This window comes from Gobius niger (assembly GCF_951799975.1).
Source record: "Gobius niger genome assembly, chromosome: 1".
NCBI lineage: Eukaryota > Metazoa > Chordata > Actinopteri > Gobiiformes > Gobiidae > Gobius > Gobius niger.
In genome coordinates this window covers 22,573,152-22,586,918 of record NC_136852.1, presented here as the reverse complement: position 1 = coordinate 22,586,918, position 13,767 = coordinate 22,573,152, and the positions used below count along the sequence as shown (strand labels likewise).

General features: G+C 42.3%; 1 long non-coding RNA gene across 1 annotated transcript in view; it reads right to left on the bottom strand.

Moving 5' to 3' along the window:
* Positions 1 to 13,767, bottom strand: part of LOC306961650 — a 79,953-nt gene that overhangs the window by 51,717 nt on the left and 14,469 nt on the right. The gene's annotated exons all lie outside the window — the stretch shown is intronic.

Sequence of the window (13,767 nt, the reverse complement as noted above, 5' to 3'; positions counted from 1 at the left end):
AATTTAGGAGGCGCTATCCTCAAACGACCCCGGCCCTCCCCAACCTGTTCACTCCCCCTCCCGCCTCATCTCACTCTCCTCCCATTTACCCATTCCACTAGACTCATTTTCATTAATTTTGCAAAAAGTGAAGTGATCTCATTCTATACGTCCTTGCAGAATTGCCTTTGCTTTATGCCGCCAGCTCATCCGTGCACCGGCGGCTCACAGCATCTCCCCCCTGATAGCAGCCCATAACCTACAGACTGTGTGAGGAAAAAAAAAAAAGCTTTCCTCTAAACTCACCTTAATAGGACTCTAGCGGTGTCAAATGCATTAGCACATTGCAAACAGTCCGCCCCCGCACTAAAGCTGCTCATTGGATAACCTTACTGCTTTTAATAACAGTATATCCCCAGACGTATTTAGCTCCACTATACGTTTATGGCCCACCACACATCCCTGCCGGCTCTCGCTGCATCGCACACATCACTTCATCCTCCCTAGTCTCCATAATCTCCCAGCTACAGCTCTGGCTTTATAGATTTAATATGGCTACAAAATGAATAATTTAGGTGGGACGGCTTGTAACCGTTTATTATTCTTGTGAAGTATTACCTGGCAATTTCCATAACTTATATCGAGATGAGAGCTAACTATTAACACTGTTTATCACATTCGGAGCAAAATCACTATTTGAACGTTTGAAATTAGGAAACAGCAGAGATCAGGTATGTAAGAAGCACCATATGCTTTCCAAACAACAAAAAAACCTAACCTTGTAGTTTTAGACCTCTACAAACATGAACTGAAATGCATGTACAGCCATTGTATCCCTATAATACAATAATACATATTTAGAAGCTCATAGTACTTTATGTTTTTTGTACAATCACATTATTTTAACCATTGCATGGGCCTTAATTGAAGTATAAGTTTTGAGGGCAACACACTTATTCCATAGATTTTACTCTTCCATTCATCCAGGCTTAAAACGATGTACAAAAACTGTGATTGTTCCTGCTCAAAATGTCCTCTACAGAAAGACAATATCATACTGTACGTGATCTTTGCGCGGCCCTGCTTTATTATCATAAAAATAAACTAAATACAATCCATGAATAAATAAACAATGCCTGCCTTTGGTTTGTGTTTGGTGGTGTTATAAAAATATCAAGGGAGTTGTGCCGTTGGGTGTTTGCACGTAATTAAATCAGTCCCTGAACGTCTGAACACCAATATGGCACCTCAAAACTGTTTCTACGATCATCTTCAGAGAATAAACACAATTAAAATACAATCTGAGATGCACATCTGGTCAACATACCAAACGCGTGCGACCGTGCGTGTGCTACGAGACTGACAGGTGGCTAAACACGCCGCAATTGTAACAACCCGTTTAGTCCTCCAACAAAGCACCTTGGAATATATTATATGAAAACAGACAGATGTGCAAATGCATGTATTTATTGATTTGAGTGAGTTTTTTCTTTTAGAGAAGGTCAGTATTAGGTGGAGGACGCCTTGACTGTGTATTTGGTGTTGTCTCAAAACACCGCTTGAATGCAGAAGTGTGATCAGAGGCGTTTATGGAATAGAAATAGCATTATGTATTGGATCAATGGACTGAAATAGAGTAGTTGGCCCTCAACTAAGGTCCTGGTCCAGGTGTGGGCTGTCGGGACGCAACAGTGAACACATTAAAATCGCAAAGGCTACAATAACTTCGACAAAATCATTGCCGCTACAAACATTGAATAACCTGCCTCCTTCAACTTATGACTTTCTGAAGCCAGCCATTATTACTTTTTAATTCTATCTTTATAAACATAGGGAAAAGCTCCATGACAGACTCTCGTTTTCATGAGTTCAATTTGTTTTGTGTCATATGTTCTGAAATCTCTTAAACCAGTTATAAATTGCAAACCTAATGGCATCACAATAACATGGTTTTTCCGTAAAGGGCCTTTACCATTTCGAGATAAGACAAGCGCCCATGGAGGTCCGCAATGCATTGATCTATATTGATAAACACCTGCCTGTGTTCACACCTCTCTCTCAGGATTTCCGCGTAGTACAGTACAAAATGAGAAATCTCGAATCAATGAACATGCACGCTGGTATCGGCGCAGTTTTGGTGTGCCCGGTACACTCTCTCTCTCTCTCTCTTTCAAACTGATGGAGGGTGGGGTAATCGGCTGCGGTTGCCATGACACCAGACAGCCCATGCTCGGTGGAGGCACGTAGCTTCCTCTCTGCTCTATTTCCCCTGGGCCCTCCACTCAGGAGTGTGTCTGTCTGTGCGCATCTGTGTGTCTGGAGCGTGGAGCGCAGTCATATACGATGCACATGCAGCTAAATGGGAAAAACAGGCGAGGGGGAAGGAGGAGAGAGTGAAAAAAAAAGGGGGGAATATTACGGTCTTTTGCAGCAGGGACATGTAAAACAAACAGCTACTATCATCGCAGGGCAAATAATACAGATGTGCATATGCCGGATAACTACCTCTGGAGTCTGGAGGAGGACCAGGGATGGGGATGTGCGTTGTATACTGTAAAACGCAAGATCACCAATGCATAAGCGGCAACATCTGCTCCAAATGAAAATTCATCTATGGCCTGCAGCTACCGGCATTTACCCTGTGACCTCTTGTGATGAATGAACTTTGGCTCACGATGCTTCAGTTGCTGAATATTGAAATACTAACATTTGAATACATTTTAAATAATGAAAATCTCTTTGTGACTTTGTAAATGTCCACAAAGTAGTTTAGAGGTTCATACAATACCCCAAAACAGACCGTTTCAAAACCTTTATGACACCCACAACCATTCATTGTGCATATAAATGGCTATTTAGTGAAACAGCCATCTCGTTCAGTCCTTTTCATTTTATTTTGACACAACATACCTAAAAACTGTGCCATTAAAACACAATGTAAATCCAATTTTCTTTTCCTTTTTTTTGTCCATGCATGGTTGAGTTGTACGGTGCCTCTGCTTCCACAATTGAGTGGAGAGTTTCATTTGTAATATTTATTTCTTGTTTCCTGACCTATGGTGCAATTACTTTTCTTAGTCTCCGAAGGCAATCACAGTGTTTTTGAGGCACTCTCATCACCGCTCTCGCAATCCTAATAAAAGTCCACGCCAGCCCCAATCCATCTCCCTATCTCCAGACTCGAGTCTAGATGAATAATTTAGCAGGCTATATTTCCAGCCATCTGCTCCCCCCCGACTCGCTCTCGCTCTCTCTCTTTCGCCGTTTTTTTCTCTCACTCCATCATTGCTTTTTCTGCTCTAAATTCTTGGATTCGACTTTTTCTTAGCCTTGACTAGGTATTGGGTTGCACATACCGACTAGACAACTACAAATGGCTTCTTCTCGTAAGTTTTTTTTTTTGACATTGTGTCTGACTTTTGGACTCTTGCTTGGCTGTGACAGCAGGAGGCAGTGCCGATTTCCTAATGACGCGAAAAAGCCATTGGAATACATATGCATGCTCCAATCATTAGGCGTGATAAACATGGCCCCACGTGAGCAACAGTGCCTAATGTAGCCCAGCAGAGGTCAGCCAAGTCCCTCGCTCCTGTCGGCAGACCACCAGCATCTCCTGCTTTATCTGTGCAACAAATGGCCCCCTACGCCAGTAGATACAGGAGCGGGGCCATAGTCCAAGTGGAAATGAAGACATAATTACATATAGCCGCACAGCCGGCTTCACCGCGAGTTAGTTTTAATGGAGGCACAGATGGTGGCGCTGGAGAGAGGAGCCTGCATTTGGATCAACTCGGAGGAACATCAACGAAATTAAGTCATTACAAAATGTCTGAAAGCTGCAGCGTTTCGCCCGTGATGCCAGTGCGACAAGTATTTAGTCAGAACTTAAGCGCAGAGAAAAAAAATATTTACAATCTGCAAATCACATCACAAAAGTTGGGCTGCTTCATGTGGTAATGAACTTTTTGCGAACTTGCAAAGCACCAATTCTGGATAAACAAACAACAAGCCTATGTGTTATGATTCAGTGTGCATTAAGCACGGCTGCAACTTGCAATTATTGAATCATTTTTGCCTAGTCAGTCATTGTATTGTTGAAGAAACTGGTCCAAAAATGATCTAATTGTGCCGTTTGTTGACATTAACTTGATTATGGTCAACAATATTCAGACTAAGGACCTCGAGTCTTCATTCAAGTCCAGAAAACACTTGCTAAATTCCCTCACTGTCACGACTTGTCAAGATTAATCTCAATAGTCTTCGCAGCCTTTAGCACTCAATATGGAAGGTTGCTGAGATCTTTTTTGGTTTGTTTGCCTCCCTTAACATTCGCAGTGTTGCAAATCATTTAAGAAACCTCTCCATTACAAATACCAAAACTTCAATGCATTACGTGGATACTAAACATGGCTCTATCTTAGTTGTGTTTATAAAATATGCGCGCTGATGGTCCAGACTTAACTGCTGACCCTGACACTGTTCAGCCGCAACCCGCTGACAGACGAGCAGACTTTAAAGCTGTGGCCGTTTTTGATTTGTGGACGACCCGGGCTCTGCGGCTCCGTATAGCCTCTGCTGCATCTTCTATTACAAACATCCAAACAGCCCAGACGCTATTAGAGTGACCCGCCATGACCGCCGTGTATTTATAATCTCGCTGCTACTCTCTCCATCCTGCGGCAATTAAAAGCGCCGCGAAAAAACCTACAATCGCCACGGCGGCCCGGAGCAGAGCAGGGATGTGGCCGCTGTGTGTGAGAGCCAGGGCAGAGGAGAGTGACCCCTTGGCCCCGCAGACACCTCTCCCCTGCAGAGAGCCTCCAGCACTGGGTACAGTGTTTCTAGGAAGTGGTCAGCCGCGGGTAAGGGGAGAAGGGGTGTAAAGTAGGGCAAGATGGGGTTTGGAATGGTATGCCAAAGGTGGTTTAGTTAGTATTATTATTAATACATCTGCTTACTACAGGCATGATGTTTCCAAAGGTGGGTATTGATCAGTAGTTGAAGACTTTTCCATAGTTCCAACTTATTGGCCAAGTACAAGATAGAAATGAATAGCCTCTTATATTAATTTTGATGTTGTTATGTCTTTCCATTTATCCAGGTTTGAGACGGACAAAAGTAGACAAAAGTACCTGTTTTGATCCTGATAAAGTAAAGGTAAATGCAGAGAGAGAAAAGAAGTTGAAACTTGAGCAGCTGATGCTGTGTTTTGGGAATAATTATTGGATCATTTTTCATTCTATAGAATACTCTATGAGCTACGCCTAGATTATATAATTGACAAGGGACATAGCTTTCTCATGATTCATGAATGCTCAGGTGCAAGTTGAAGTAAGGTATCATCCAATAAAACAGGCATGTATGTATGTAAACTTTTTTTTTTTTTTTAAATGGGACTGGCCCAGGCACTGGACAATAGTAGGTAAGTGTTGAGCTAGAGGAGTGGCCAGCACAGGAGAGCTAGAAAAGCAGGGCTGAAGGAAACGCAGAGGGGAAAGTGTGTGTGTAGCGTAGAGAGAGAAGGGGCTCCTGAGGGGGGCAGGAGGTATGTGAGGAGGGGAGGGAGGGAGCACAGCGCGGCCAGGCTGAACCGAGTGAACTGCAGTGGAGGTCAGGGAGTCCAACATTCCTCTGGAACACTGTGTTTACACTGCACCACGAGGGGAGGGGGCGGGGGGCACGAGGGGGCGTGAGACGGACGACAGAGCAGGGGAGGAAATCATCAACCACTAACGCGCTCCCTACACGGCGCGCGGCGCGGAGTGTGTGCATTACACACAGTGGCGCAGAACCGTGAAAACTGCGGTGTAAGGTGATACCAAGCCCTCAGACGTACTCCCCAAAACTGGATTTAAATGAAGGCTGTTGTTTACATTTTCATTCGTTCTTATAGTATAGGATTCCTATATTTAGTCATTCCATCATTCCAACATAATGTTTTTAATTACGCTTTTGTGATTCATGTTCACCATCGTAAATGCACTGTTTTCTCTGAGTCACATGAATTGTGCAAAAAAAACACTTTCCGGAAGAAAAGTTAATATGTTATGACTATGTAACTTATTACACAAAAGCAAGTGGACAGTCATTGTAGCAGAGCAAGAAATTCACATGAATAATTCCAAAATATGAACCTTGTAAAGGACAATAACATTGATTAACATTAATTTGACTAATATGGTGTTTTCATAAATATCCACAGTAAAAAAGGCACCATGCATCGTCACTCCTTGAGGACCATTTTCATATTTTCACCAAAATGTAACTTCATCCTTGAAATTCCATTCGATTTTTTTTGTTTTTTATTCACTCTTTATGGACTTAAATTGAGGAGCATATGCGTGTCATGAACGCAAAGCACTTAAACCATTCGAATCTACACGAGTGAACTTGTCTGACTGGGAAATAAAACACCAAGAAACTGAAGTGTTTTTTTTTTTTACTTAATTAATAATCATGATTTAATGAATAACTTTAATGATTATTTTGTATAACCTCTGACTCTTTTGTAAATGTGTTGTGTCCTCCGGGGCGTAACAGCTCCCCATTTTGAGCCAGTCTATGACATCATCCCCATCAGGCTAATATGCAAAATGGGCAGATCGATCTTAACCCTGCTGCAATCGTTTGACGTAAAGACGTTTCCTTTCTCCATCTACTGGTCAGCGTTGAAACTACAGCCCGATCCACACAGATGGATGGTGGCTGCAGCACACGTCACCCGATGTTCTTTGTGTCTAACGGCTCTCAAAAAACACATGATTATAATGTTTCTTCCTCGATTTAAAACTACGATGCATCAAAACAGCGGCCTTGGAAATGCAGCATCTCACCCACAGTTTCTATATTGAACGATGCCCTGCTTGCATGGGGAAATGCTGTTCTATTTGTATGCTACACACATAAGTTCTGGGCATGCATTTTTCGGGCAGCTTTGATACAAACATTACCATTTGAATCACATTTGCCGCTGCCTATTCAGCCTCTGTAAATATTTAGTGTTTACTGTGCCATTGAGGAAATTATCACCGCTGGCATCAGTCAGGGTGACATTTCAGTGAATCAAAGCCGAGCAGGAGACAATTGGATGTCTGGGCTCTGGGCTGAATAATCAATTTGTCCCAGACCGGCGCATAGCAACACTGAGAAAATCCACGGCAGCACGGGGGGAAAGTTTGTCCGGCGAGAGTCCTTAAACGGTTGGAGGCGTGAGATTAAACCGCGCACCTTTGGCCCTCGTCATAATTTCCCCCCTTGAAGCAGCAGACGCTTTATTATAACCATCATGGACGGCGCACATATCAGAGTTCGGCTTCAATAGCCCCCTCATCATTCACAAAGGAGGCTCCTTCAGAAATGCGCCGGATAGATCCCCTCTCGAGCGCACGGATGCTGAGTCATGGTTTGAACTTTTGCCTGTCGAGAGGTGACTGTCAGTTCATACTGTGCTGGCAAAGGCGATGGGCCAAAACATGTTCAAAAACACAAGAGGAAGGCCTTTCTCGAAAACAGGGCAACAAAAATTCGGGACAGAGCACAGCAGATTCAATATATTATTCTTATTCATGTATTCATTCATTTTCTAATTACAATTTCATCCCTATCTCTAAAGACAATATCCTGTATATTAAGGGATACAAAATATGAGAACTATTTAAATATTTGAAAAGTATTTTTGGTGCAGCAATAGAGATGATAAAGTAATATTTCACTAAACCATTTCATAAACGTTTGTTTTTAAGCACTCAGTCAAAACAAGGCTTATATACAAAATCACATTTTGAAAATCCTGACAAAAACAGAAATTTTGCATATGTTTAAGTTACCTGTGCTTTTTTCATTTACATTTACAAAGATATGTGTGCGTCACAGTCAGAGATGTTGTAATAATTATGTTAGGCTATGATAGGCTTCTTGCGATTGATATCACTTCATAAATACTGTGATAATCATGCTAATTTGCGATATACCTACTATGCAGCCCTCTATATAAAGATGGCTGTATTTGTTATTTGTGGAAGGCATCTAAAATGCTGGATCACTTTGGTTCTACAGGCAGTTTAACCCACTTTTTGAGATTCCTGAAATAAAGCCATTACAGAGACATCTGAGTGAGACAGTGATAGTGTCTTTTGGGACGACAAAGTAATCTCCTCCGTCGATTACGTCTAGAACTTATTCAAATATGACTTATCCTACAAAGTGTTGCCTGGTGTTACATCAGCCCATAACAAAGAAGCTCTCACTCTGGACAGACTTTGTTCGTGCCTCAATGATAAATAGTGGGGAAATATCATTTATGGAAGTAGGGCAAAAAAAAAGCAGTGTTAAGAAAGACCCAGATTTGTGCCCTTACTGTGCCTCAGAGGGAGCACAAGCAGACAGTGTGGCAGCAATCGAAATGGTAGGAGTTAGCCGTTCTTCATTTATGCATTTCTATCCGGACTGAACGACAGAGGGTGACAGAGGGTGGCCCTGTGGAGACGTCCCGGTCAAGGTAAGGAGCACGGGGCAAGAGACCACAGACAACAATAGGCCAACGCGGCTTTGACAATGGCTTTTTGACCCTGACACCCTCCAGGCTGCCCCTCCCCTCCTTTTAGATGCACCAGGACCCCTGCTCTGCTCCATGACAGGCCAGTGCTCTTTTGTCTGCAGCCGGACAAAGGCGGGAGTGCAAGGGGTGACAGCACAGTGACAAAGTGGAGAAAGAGAGAGCTGGGGAGAAAGAGAGACAAACTTTTCCCATCTCTTTCTCCATGCTTTTAGACAGTTCATCTCTTATGAGCATTATAGAGTTATTACTTGGTTCACAGTACCTCAATTGATAAGACATTTTTGCAGATGTACAAATCTGAAGAATAGATGGATAGAAAGATAGAAAGAAGATAGAAAGAAAATAGTAGTTATTTTTCCCCCCACACAACATCCCTGAATGAAATAGCTTATCAAGTAAAGCAGCTTTGATCCTGCGTCTGGCAGGCAATACAGTAATAACAAGCACTCTCCTCCCTCCCATCTACCAGAACCAGAATTATTTGCTATTTTCATTATTACTATTTTTGTTCTAGTATAGAAACAGCTCCTGCGCCGTAAATTTCATAGTGGAGTGGATTTTATTTGTTGCACCTGCACCTCTCCAGCTAGTCCCACATCTTTACACTTCAATTATTAAGCAGCACAGATCTTGCAGAGTATAGCCCCCACAAACTATGACTCACACTATCGCCTCATTCTCCACCACAAGACAGAGAAGTTAGTGTGACCTGTGAAGTTACTGTAAACTGCTGTGGTCATCATGCCGTTCTCATGCGCCATGATCACGAGAGATTTCTGAAATTACCTTCCCAGCCAGTAATATTACCCCTTAGTTACTCCTTGCTCTATTTATGCATTTTTAAAAGAAAACTGATTTCTCATCAAGCAACAGGGACTCCCAACTGACCACATTTCACTGATAAGGAGAAGCTTGTTGGAGTCTGGATACTAAAAAGATTTTATCATGAGTCATGTGTGTATTTATTTTGAGTCTAAGTAAACACTGCGCTGTGATTGGTTAACCTAATAACCTACTAAACAAACGACAAAAACACAATTGAAAAGTGACGAAAAAGAAAAAAAAATCCTGATCAGTTTTGTAGGTCTTAGCTTTCAAATGAGGCGTCACGAGAAACTTTTAGATTTGAGTAAACTAGAGAAAATGCACTTGGTTGAGGCGGGGGTTAAGAGGTTTAATCAGTGTGCCTTAGAGGCTCATTAACAAGAGCGATTGGGGAAAGAAATAATAAAGACTTACACTTGAAAAGCTTCTGAAATCTGTAGTCATTACTATTCATTCATTCCATACTTGGTGGTAGTAAGCTGCTATTGTAGACACACCACTCACGAGCGTACAACAATCACACAGGCGTTGTGTGACGTGTCTTGCCTCAGGACAGCCGCTAATGCCCTGTGTATTTGAGTATAGACCTGCATTAAAAAGAGAAGCACTGAATCATGACAACCTCTGCACATTGAGAGATTCTCGAGGGGATGAGATCACCACTCGATTTTTTTTCTTCATAATATGACTGCTAATTTCTGTTGCATTTCCTTATTTCTATTAAGTAAGACGATAAGCCCTTGCTCTTTCCTGAAACCTGTAAAACCTTCACCATAACATATACCTCTAATGTATACAGTATGTGTCACTTTATGATGGAATACACAATTTTTCCCCTAAGAATCTTAAATCAATCAGCGCTGCCAGCTTGAACATGAGAAAGTGTGTGGGGGCAAACCTACAGAGGCTGAGTAATGCTCCCCTTCCTCCCCACCACAAGGCCCCCTCCGGGCAGCGCGGCCATAACTCATAATGCGCTGTAGGTGCCACACCGTGCTATACTGCTGCTCTGGCCGGGGCACGTATAGATGAAGTGTTTTCCAACGGCTGAGTGCAGAGAGGATGCAGTGAGGAAGTGTGTGTGAGAAACATGCAGACAGACAGAAGAGGACGTTCTCCACTCAAGGCGCTAAAATAAATAGAGATGGCAGCGGCCGAGGAGAAAATGGAACAACTGTGACACAATGAACCCACTGAACCTCAGCAGGGAAAGGGCTGCTGCCAATACACCAGATGATCTACAGCAAAACAGGCATGACTGGTGCAATAAAGGGCTTTCAGTTCAAGTGTATAGATAGTTTTCTGCACTTATTAGCACTAGATAGTTGAATCAAAATTGCTCTAAAAAACTAATCTTGGTATTGGGACTAAAAAGGCTAGATTGTCCAATACAGCTTGGTCTTGATTTGGTGCAAGATTAGTCCTGAACACAGAGTAGACGTTGTCCTACTTTAGAACTGAGTTACTGACTTCAATATAACCCCGCGCGAGGCAGAGACTTAACGTCATTGGCTTCCACGTTATTACACGCCTCAATGCAAAACACATGTAATAATTATCGACACCAACTATCAGTCGGCAATGTGACCGTCCACTTAAACAATGACCGTCGCACGTCTCTGGTTAATAAGTAAACAAAGCCGTTAAAAGAAACTGCCCCTGTAATTAAAGCAGTATATCTCCATCCAGTCAATGCAGTTTCATTTAACTAGGCCCGTGTGAGAGACACTATACAGTCAGCACAGCCCACTTAACTGCCTATAGGATAATTTATACGTCTGTTACAGCTATTTGAGGAAACAATTCAATAAATCTCTACCATAATCACCCACAATTGAATGGGAGAGTTCAAAATGGCCTTTGGGTTCAGTGCAAATATTTCTTGAGATGTTGGTGACTTTGTAGCTGTTTTGTCCTGTTAATTGGAAAGCTTGATTACCAAAGACTAGGAGACCACAATCTTCCACTGTTTTAAAGTCTTTCAAGAACGTTTGCAACTTTGGTGAACACAAGAAACAAGCAAAACACAATATATTTGTAGTTATTTTTCACTCAGTCACTCATATCTAATGTAAAATGTCTGTGCAGTTCCTTAGCTATTCTCTTTCATACATTGTAATTGAACAGAACTTAGAGAACAAGCAGCAGTGGAAAGAGGATTCACGTTCATGGCTGTTAGTAATAAGATATGTTTGTGTAAGCTCTCCATCGTACAGGAATTTTCCATCCATTTTATGTATGTATATATATATACTGTAACTGGGCCAGCCAACAACTTATAATTTCAGAGTTTGACAAACCCTTTGGCCATATGTTCACTACTCACAACCAGTGCAGATGATACCTTGACTAACCCTAAGCAATCATAGACCTATCTTCCATATGCAGTAAAATGGCCTGAAAACACAGTCTAGATTACTGCCTGTGGTTATCCAAACACACACTGAATAATATACAGTGGCAGCCAAAGTGGCACTTGACCTCTTTGCCCCACGCTTCGCCTGCTCTGTTATATCCACTTCAATGAATCAGACTTTGCTTGTTCTAAATATAAACATTCACAACAAAACAGCAAATTCAAAAGTCCTTTCTTCGTCGCTTTTGCAAGAAATATCAAAAAGCTTGAGTTTTAATAACCTTAAGAATACATATTTCTCTCCACGTCTATCAGATCATGCATACATTTCAAATTAAGTTTGCGAGGGTTGATGCTTGTTCTATGAATAATGCATGAGAATTCAAATGGCACTGCAGCACTATGATAAACATCAAATACCTGCATACTGCTGTCTCATAGCGTGATAACTATAGGGGATCATAGCAATTAGCATGAAAACCACAAAGTGAAAGATTCCACCCGGCAAGAAATAATCGATAAAACAAGATACAAACAAGAGGCAGGTGCGCGAGTGTCTCTGCCGCCGCATGTGTAGCTGTGAGTCCGACAGAGCCAATCGATGCTTCACAAACTCGCAGTGAAAGGTGGGGCAGCAGATGGACCATAATGACCGGTCTTAGCCTCCGCACAAATCCTAATTGGCTCTTGCGAGTCCTGGCCTCGTGACAAAAATGTGGCTGAATCTGCAATTGTATCACATTGTGCTCCCAGCATCTCAACATTAATATGCAGATAAGCATTAATGGGAGTATTACCGGCCTAATAGCTTATGAAATAAAGTAGATCCATCTGTATTGTCTCTTTGAATATGACACTTCTTTCTCGTATTTTCCCTGTACTGTAGCAAATCAAGCACTTGGGGCAAGCTATGGGGGACAGAAGGGATATTAAAGGGATATTTTCGGATTTTTTTTTACATAGGGCCTAATTTCTTAGTTATCCAGAGTGTTGTTGATATATATATATATTGTTATTCATGCAGTCCTTATATTTGAAGAGTTTAGTGGTGCTAGGCTAGTGCTAGGCTAATGAATGTATATGGTACTAGTAGCCTGCATTAAAAACAATCTGACCCACGCACAATGCACCTGAGGCAAATCACTTATAACACCAGACTACCGAGTTTTTTCAATATAACCATTTTCCATATAAAATAACTTATATTTGAGCAGCATCAGCTTCCTGGTTGTAAGCTACGCAGCGGCGGAGTGATCTGCTAGCTTACTGGATCTTCAGTGGTTTGTTTACCTGCGGCCGGCATTACTACACGTGGAATTCATAAAGGAGCTTTCTACAAATCAGATATGGCAACGTTTGGAGGACTACCCCATGATTTTGAAGAGGTATTTAATGCAGGCTACTAGTTACCATAGACATGCGCTAGCCTAGCACCGGCCTACCACCAAACTCTTCAAATATAACTAAACTCTTCAAATGTAAGGAATATAAGAACAAAAAAACACTCTTAATAACTAAGAAATGAGGCCCTATATCAAAAATCATGAAATATCCCTTTAACACCCAGGAAAACTACTTCCAATTTCATGCCATCCATGCACTGTATGTTTGACTTGGGGGATTGAATCAACAGCATCTTCGAGAGCGGAGTTACATTGAATAATTACACTCGAAAATTCCGCTTAAATGAAAGAGCAGTGCAACGGTAGACTTCGTCGGATATGCCACCGCGCACTCCTTAAACTCCCCCCCACGGGAGCACAGCGCGGTGAGGCCCAGTCTGAGCTCCAGGCAGAGGGGCCGAGATCAGAGCAGCCCAGCCCACATCAGTGTGAGTTATGTGGGGCAGCGGAGAGTCCACGCTGCCCCCTCCCTTCCCCCCCTGAGAGGACCGCAGCAGCATATATCAGGCTGGCACAGAGCTTTAGGGAGGTCTGCCGCCTGCCAAAATAATTACCTGTCTGTCACACCGAGCGGTAGTTTGTGTGGTTTGAGCCGGACATTTCCACACCATGAAATAAAGTCGTCCTGTGGATACTCCTTCAGGCTC